Source organism: Sylvia atricapilla, chromosome 10 (assembly GCF_009819655.1).
Source record: "Sylvia atricapilla isolate bSylAtr1 chromosome 10, bSylAtr1.pri, whole genome shotgun sequence".
NCBI lineage: Eukaryota > Metazoa > Chordata > Aves > Passeriformes > Sylviidae > Sylvia > Sylvia atricapilla.
In genome coordinates this window covers 12,692,451-12,701,250 of record NC_089149.1, presented here as the reverse complement: position 1 = coordinate 12,701,250, position 8,800 = coordinate 12,692,451, and positions in this window count along the sequence as shown.

The following is an 8,800-nucleotide window of genomic DNA, read 5'->3' as shown; positions in this document are numbered from 1 at the left end:
ACTACTTACGTCTAGTTTTCAAACTAATGTTTATGCATGGATATGTTATCACACAATAAGAGTTTTCTGCCTTTGAGAAGCTCTAAAGAATGTGTGATCTATTTAATTAGGGAAAGGAGCTCCCAGAGAATGTAACAACTCTCAGAAAACACTCATTACACTTTCCAGCATCGTGTTGACCTGAGCTTGGTGCCACATTATGCCCATATCAACCACAGGAGCCACCAGGTTGTCCATGAAATAACCAAGTGATGGGATGCACATGTTCTATGAAGTGACTGTGGTGAGGGAATAGGGATGCCTATGTCTGGCAACATTTCTCATAGGCAATAAGAGCTGCCAAAGTGAGAGAAACCAGACTGGATGCTGTGGGGCTGCTCAGCAATATTTGGAGTTGCAAACCCAGAAGATTAAAGACTGCTTTAGGAACAAACAGAGCTTTGCTTTAGCCAGGGACATCCTGAACAAATAACTGTTATTTGCAGGGGCACTGAGTGAGAGTTGAGTGGCTTAGGTTATATTTTTTTCCTGGTTTAGGAATATTAGTTATGGATGTCCACTGAAGCTAACGAATCTTTGAGATTAGCCTAAGGACAAAAATTTATTCCTCATGTTATGAAATCCAATTAAAATTTGGAAAGTGCATGAAAATGCTGTTGATATCTATAAAATAGGAAGAATAATGGCATGGAGGAAGTTTTTCTGGATTTCAAGGACCGTTTAGGGTTTTTTTGCTTAAAATTAATTGGATTTCAAGCTAAGACAGTATAGGGAACCAAAGATAGAAACCAGGACACTGGCAAGGAATTTCTGTTCTCACTGGAAGAATTAGGAATTTTTTACTTAATTTTGGCCCTTCAGGACTTTCATATCCCGGTCTGTTTTCATTTATAAATAATTTGCTGATGAAGATATCCAGGAGTTTAATCTGTGAACAGCAAAACTGGTGCTTCTATTTCAGGGTAACATATCTGAGTGTTAGATAAAAAAGTTTCAGGTAGGTTGGATGTTCAGGCAGTGAAGGTAATGACAATAGCCTGAGGTCCATTGCCTTAGTTTTTATTACAAGGTCTGTTTTATTTTCTGTCTGATCCCTGACACTTACTTTGGAGGGTAATTTTGTAAGAAATATTCTATCTAGTTTAAATAGCTCAGTAAATTTAAGTTCACAAGAATCTCTGTTTCTGTTCCTTTAAAAGGCCATGTAAAAGAAGAAGCAACACTGATTAGGTCCCAGGTTATATAAATAGACTATTTTTTAACAGGTTGGATAGTTTTTTAGTGCAACAATGAGCAAAAGCTTAATGGCAAAGAGATTTTCTAATAATTGTAGAGCATCACAGCAATTTCAAGTCTGGGCTTTAGGTTCTGTTTCATTTGCAGTGGTTTGGAAGATGAAATTATTTCACAGGTGTGAAACTGAAAAAATTGACTGATGAAGCACAAAGGTATGGCAGTTTGCTGATAAATGACTACTGGAAACAAAGCCTAGATGAATCTTAAACTAGAAATTCTCTACTGCTCTGACCAACCAAACAGTCCCACACTGCCCTTAAATACACAATTTAGTCTCTTTCATGTGGGTAGAATCCAGTCCTTTATATCCTTAACGTACAATTTCCTTTCAAGAAGAATTCTTAGTTTATTTTACTGAAACTTGTAGTGGTGTGGTTTTTGGTTTTATCAGTTCTATGTATGTATTTTTTTCCTGTTTTATGCTGTTCTGTAGAGTTGTAATGGTTTGTCCCATGTACCTCCATCTTTAACCCTTTATGGTTTACCCTAGTTATTATTATCAAACAATCAATCATCATTTATGTGACTCCTGGGTCCTGTCCATCACTTCAAAGCCTCACCCTGGATCTAGAAAGTTCCAGTGAGGGCATCGAGTGATTGGGCTGGATCCCTGTTATCCCCTCCCTTGCTTTATTGATTTGTTATAATATTTGTCATTTATGTACAGGGTCACTCCCTTCAGCCCACAGATTGGTCCCATGCTGTACCCTACCCCCTGCTCCTCCCCTGTTTATAAGGTGTTGTACAGAGAGGATCCCTGCTCTGACAGGCTGGACTCTCTGGGTGTTGAGGTGGTCCTGCGTGGACTTCAATAAGCTCCAGCAGTTCTCACCTTTTGGAGACCTTCCTTTATTCCTCATCACTGCTCACGCTTTCGTGGCAGCAAAGGACACACAGGATCAGAAAGGTATCCCCGGATACTGGACCATACCATCATTGCAGCAGATGTCAGGGCTGGCCAGGCGAGGTGGGACAAGGGCCCCCAGACACTGCAGCCACCGCAGAAACTAAATAGTTCCTCTGTAAGGAGCAGGAATCACCTTGCAGGCAACCTAAAAGATGCAGTTTCATAGCATTCATGTACCTCACACTCAAGAAAAAACATTGCTGTTGACAACTTTTTTCTGTTTGTCTGGGTTTGTAAAGACAGGTATCTGCCAGGGAAAGCTTGAGCTTCCCTTGGAATGGAGAATGTAAACCACCACCACCACCACCCTTTTTACAATGATAATTTTTTCAGTTAAAAGCTTTTAGGCAAAAGATTTTGGAAATAGAAATAGCAGTTCTTTACTGGTATGTATAAAAACAAACAAACAAACAAACAACAACAAGAACCAACTACAGCACTGATAACAAAAACAGTACCAAGAACTTTGAGGACTTTGCTTCACAAAAACCCAGGGCAGTTTGGTCTTGGTGCCTTTGTAGGGTCCTCAGAGCCCCAAGCTGGGAACAGTGGAAAAGTCCCAGGCTGGTAGCTGGGATGGCAAGATGTCCTGGCAGGGGCAGGGTGTCCCAGCAGGGCAGGGGCAGAGTGTCCCCAGCAGGGCAGGGTGTCCCAGCAGGGGCAGGGTGTGCAGGGTCACGCTGTAGCAGACGAGCAGCGCTGATGGAACCACGACGGCAGGGCAGGGCTGGCCCACCTCTTAGAGGGCGGCAGAGGAGCTCAGCATTCCAGGACGAGCAGATGATGGCAGATTTCCCAAGATTTCACTGGAGTGCAGTGAAATCCTCCAGCAGGAGCACCAACCCAGCCATGCCTTCTCCCCGAATGCTGAAAACCAGAGAGCTGAGGCTACCTGAAGCTCTGCCTCAAAACCCCCACCTCCCTCTGAGCTTCAACCACCCCTTTGTTTTGTTAAATAGTCTTAAGTAGGGCATTTAGTTTTCCTTAGTAACTTATGGGGAAAAAATTCTTTAGATTAAAAAGGAACAAAACCTAACATCCAACACTGTTTTGAAAAAAAAAAAGTGTCAAAGTGTCTTTTCTGCCATGTTTAAGACCACCCAGCCTGTGGTCCAGTTTATGCTGGGACAAATTTTGTACCAAAAATTATATGTAGGAATTTCTGCCTTTGTGTCATCCTAAAATTAATGAGATCTCAAGTAATAGAGTACTCTGTGTGTGTCAGTCTGTAGGAGGAAATCTTCAGCTCTGTTTCTATAGGTGGAGAGAGGGTTCTGTGTGTCTGGAAGGAGGCTCAGTTGGAGCATTTTGCACTGACTGTGAATCTGGTTTGGAATCCTTGCTTTTCTCTCTACCCCACAGAAATAATACCAAGACTGGCAGGAAAAAAAAGAAAAAAAAAAAAAAAGCAAGCCAATCATCCCAGTTGTCTAGTTAGTGTGGTGCTCTTTCAGGTTTGCTTCAAAAATTAGATGTTTTTAATTAATTAAATGTTTTGGAAAAAGAGTGTGCCTGCAGCAGATTTCTGTGCTTGTGCAAGTTTTATACACTTGAAAGTTTTTAAAATTCAGGTCCTTTTGTTGCAAGATTGATAGATATGACTTATAGCCACTAGAATTATAGACAGGCTTCTAAAAACCCTGCATTTTTCAATATATGATTATAAAAATCACGCTGTGTGCTGGCCCCATGAGCCCTGTGTTTTCCCAGTCATGAGTTCAGCTTGCATAAATGTGCATGGAATTGATACAGAATTGATTGTCTGAGAACGAGTCTGGAAAAATGACACGCTGACAATTTAATCAGTTGCCCACCTGTTGCAACAGAGTTTTTTATAGATTTCAGTTGAGAAATGTGCTATTACTGTAATTTTTACTAAACTCCTTAATGTCTGAAGCAAGTCTTAGACTTACAGAGAGAACCTGTGTTTGAACTGTCTCCATAGCAAAAATTCAGCCCAAAGGAGTTTTCGTGGCCAAATTATAAACTGCTGTAAAATAAATTTCATTTAAAAAATGTGGATTCAGCCTTCAGTGGCACAGCACTTTGCTTTCCCTATTAATAACATAGTGACCTGTATGTGCAAAGTTTCTTAAAGTATTTCTTGAGGCAAGTTTTTTCTGCTCTGGGTAAGAAGGGATTTACTATTTTATGTAACTTACTTGGCTCCAGTAAAGTGTGTGATTAAAGACTTCTGTAACAATAGCAGATGCCCAGAAACAGGGCTGATGAAATAAGGGAGTTCTAGAAGGCAATATAGTTTAGTGATGGGTATGCTCACAAGTGATGTCAGTCTATACCCATATAGCTGAAGTCATCCTCTATGTATTTTTTCAGAATGTATCTATGGACAGTAACAGTGTGATATCTGTAGAAAAAAAAAAAACAAACCTCCAAATCTGTAGTGGTGCATTTTTCAGTTTTGTTTGTTAAATGTGTGTTTCATTAATGGTTTTTTCTATGTACCCCCAAATCCATCCCCATATGGTTTTTAATCCGAGTTACAGTTATTTGTCAATCTCCTGTCCCCCCACCCCCGGGACCAGTCAGTCACGTCAGGGCCTCTCCTGGAGTTTGGGAAGTTCCAGGGGGAGCGTTCTGTGGTTAGTCAGGATCCGGGAGGTTCCCTCCTTCCCCCCAAGGATTGGTTCCTTGGAAAGTACCTCATCCCTGAGACGCCACGCAGATTTACCCTGATTGCTCCTTTTCCTGACCCTTCCCCTTACTCCTCCCCCTATTCAAAGTCAGTGTCACGGGGCTGTCTGTGCTCTGCTGAGGCAGACTCCTTGCGGTTGAGGTCGCTCCTTTTGGGGCCCCAATAAATTTCTGTGGCAGACCCCTCAACAGAGTCCTCCTTTCTTCCCTGGCTATAATCATGCCTGTGCTGAACCAAGGGCTCACAGGATCGGCAAGGTGTGGCCGCAAACCGAGCTGTACTGAACTTGTCGCCGGTGCCAGGGCTGGCCGAGGCAAGGTGGGAGCAAACTCCCAGAGACACCAACCGTGACACAAATCTGTGTAAACTGTTGTGATAAATGTAATGTATAAATTCATGTATAAAATATTGTATCAAAAGTTTGGACCATTAAAAGCTACTCAAGGGCGTCTCCAAGATTCCAAAGCCTATTGTGCAGGCTGTGAAACCGCAAAATTTGCAACAGAAATGACAGGGCTGGCCTGGAGATGGCCCATTCATCAAGGATGGGCCTCCACTTCACGGCAGCTCGACATCTGATATCAATCTTGGGTGGAGGATCTGGAGGATGATCAAATCAACCCTCCAAAGAAGAAATCCGGGAAGACCATTGAATTGTCTTTTCATACTTACAGGAACCCCTTTCAAAACCTTATTGGGAATAAAGAAGTACATGAATATTCGGACTCTCAATAAACCAAGCCTCGGGACAAATAAACTGTATAAAAACCGTATGCCGAGACCCAGCATTCGTGGTCAGAGGTTGGATGGTACCATTGTTACTGTCACTCTGTCCACTCAGCATTCGATCGATGTTGTCCAATTTTATTGTGGCCTTTCAATTTGATTTTGGAAAAATTGCTAAATAAATTCTTTTATTTTGAATTGGCTTCTAATAATTTATAACACTGTGAAGTTTTCCTGAGACTTGCATAGAGGCTGAAAATTACTCTGTGATGAGATACATCCTATGGGAACAAGTCAGGCCAGAACAAATTTTTTCCCATGCTCTGTTTATGAAAAGTTAAATCAGTAATTTCCTTACTCAAGTTGATAAGGACTACTGGAAGCTAAGAAAGTCTCCATAGACCCATATTCATACTCTTACAACATACTCGGTTATGTATTATATAGCACCTTTTGTATGCAGCTGGAAATAAATTGATGCATTCTTTGACAGGAACAAAGATCTTTAAAGAACCGACTTATTATGTTTAAATTAACTATTTTTATAGTTAATGATTAAAATAATTTCCTTAAAGACAAATATGAAAGAAAAGGATGCATGGCATAAATAGAGGATGATATTTATAATGAGTCATTGCAGCCAGAGGTTTTGGCCTCTTTAGTTAATTAAAAAAAATCATTCAGAAAAAAATTATAAATCATGTCAAGATGGAGAAGTCCTTTTACTGCTTGAAAATGAAAAGAAAATCTGATTTTAGAATGTCAGGTTCAGGATGTATGAGTAGGATTCCCATAATCAATCACTCAGAATGAATTGTATTACTTCAGATGTATTTTCAGGCAGACAAGCTGAAAATATTTCTGTGTACAATGTCAAGTCAGTTTACTCTATCTTTCACACCTAAAATGCTTTTTCACCCTATGCAGATGGAAATACACACATAAACATGGACTCACCGTTTGTTAGTGCTGAGTTCCCTTATGAATTAGTTATAAACTCTGACAACCATGCACAACAGCAGAAAGGGAGGGAGTCTGAGGTTTTATCTGTAGTATCTTATCTTGTAGACCACAAAAAAACCTATTGTAGAATTGCCCCAAATGGTATTTAATAGACATAACACTTGGAGGGAGACCATAGGAATGTACCCTAAACTGAGGGATTGAGTCTATCCTTCAATTATTTAGAAATTTTAGGAATTTAGACTTCCATGGTAGGGCAGGAAGGGAAAAAGGTGGGCAAAACTTAGTTAGGCAGATGTCTTTCTTCAGACATTCCAAGGTAACTTGTTGTTTAAGGAAGGAATTTTCCTTAATTCTGTCTTTTGCCTACAGCACTGCAGTGAAAGAAGTGAAATGCAGGAATGCTTGATCCCTTAATAGGTCATAGTGTCTAACTTCATCTTTCAGAGCATTCTTATATGTTTTTTTCCCTTATCCTTTCATCATTTCTTTTGACCTTTTGACGTGGGAATTTTTTCCCAAAGTTCATATCCAGCTCTCTGCAATCAGAGGTCCAAAACAGCAAAATGAATGCTCTTTGTGGGGATCGGAATAACTGAGCCAAATCAATACAAGAAATGCTAAGCCAGCTCCACCTGTCTTCACCAAAAATCTGTTTCAAAAATTTCTTTCCAGCTTGGAACTCTCACTGTAACTGATAATGCAGAGATTTAAGGATTAACATAATCCTACACAGATCCTCTGTGCAAATTGATTCTTGTAATGACACTAGGCTGGCTAAAGGTGGTCTGAAGCAAGAGGGTTGTGATGGGTTTATGGTTTTAGAAAAGCATATGTGGGGGCACCTACAAAAATTGCTGATTTGTGTGAGTGGACACTTGATACGAGTCCCAAATTATGTAAAAGATAAGTCCAGGTAGGGGGGCATGTGAATTGGATCATGATAAAAGACATGATATTAAGTGAAAGAAAGCAAGGAGCAGGGCAAAGACTAGATTTGGGAACCATATATGTGTTTGGTGTTTTATTTAAAGACTCTTCTTTTCAAAAGAACTTACTCGAGCAGTAGTCATGCCTTCAGATAGACACATACCAATTCTTCTGAAAGGTGGTAAAGGAATTCTTGCTACAGGTTGGAGAGCACTGTAAACCCAAACCCAGATAAGACTCAGCACATCTAGGAAAAGTAGGAGGTGCAATCTTGGGCTGTTATGCCAGACCTCAAAGTGCTATCACTGCCTCTTCTTCTTGGGGAAAGAATCTGATGAAATGACTGAAGCAATGCCTTAGCAGCTGAGAATGTACTTGTTCTAAGCTACAGCTATGAGTGCATCCAGAAACATTGCCACTTCCAGAGTGAAAAATTCCAGAGTAAAAGTCACAACTTTTTTTCTTCTTGAAATGGGATTCAGCACACAATGAATATAATTATATTGCCATAGGAAATCTTTCTTTCCATCCATATCTGTCCATGCTGCTCTTTATCACTATTTCTCTCCCTATCTCTCAGTGCTCTTCTGTATCCCTCTGCACAAATACTATTTCTACATCTGCAGTTTGTGAGAGTGGACTGTAGGTCAGATTAATTGCTTTGGCACACTCAATTGCTCCATTTCTTCCTATTGCTTCTCTGCAAGCAGACTTCCAAACTTGCTTTCTTTGCATTAAATGAGAGATCCCTCATTTCAAAATAAGTCAGGCACTGTTAAACTTTTTGGCAGATGCACATATCTCATGGTCAGAACTTAATATCCTCTTGCTTTCAAAGTATACTACTAATTAGATGAGCCAAATTTTTAATTTATACAGAGCTGTGGGCTCAAATACATCCACAAATTTCTTGAGAGCAAGTCTGGTGAATACCTCTACTTCCTACTCCTGCCTACTTCAAGACCACCTTGAACGTCTATTCTGTTACTGAATTTCAAAGGTCAAGCCTTTTAGCCAAGTACTAAAACTTTCCCATTAATTTTGTGCTATTTTCCCTTTTACATTTATCAACGTGTTTTTATGGATCTTACATTACTGGATTGGTAAAAAATCTGAATGTTTCCCCAGGGAAGATAAACTGTTCCAACACTGAAGAATGCGCCATGAAATGGGAGTTGTGTTTGAAGCCAACAACCTATAACCACAGTCATGTTGGTTCTTTCCTGGGGAAGAGCAACAATCTACATGTGAATTAAAATATTATACTATCTAAGGTAAACAGTCTGTGAAGCTTCAGGGCATCCTGTAGCTGTTGCCAGGAC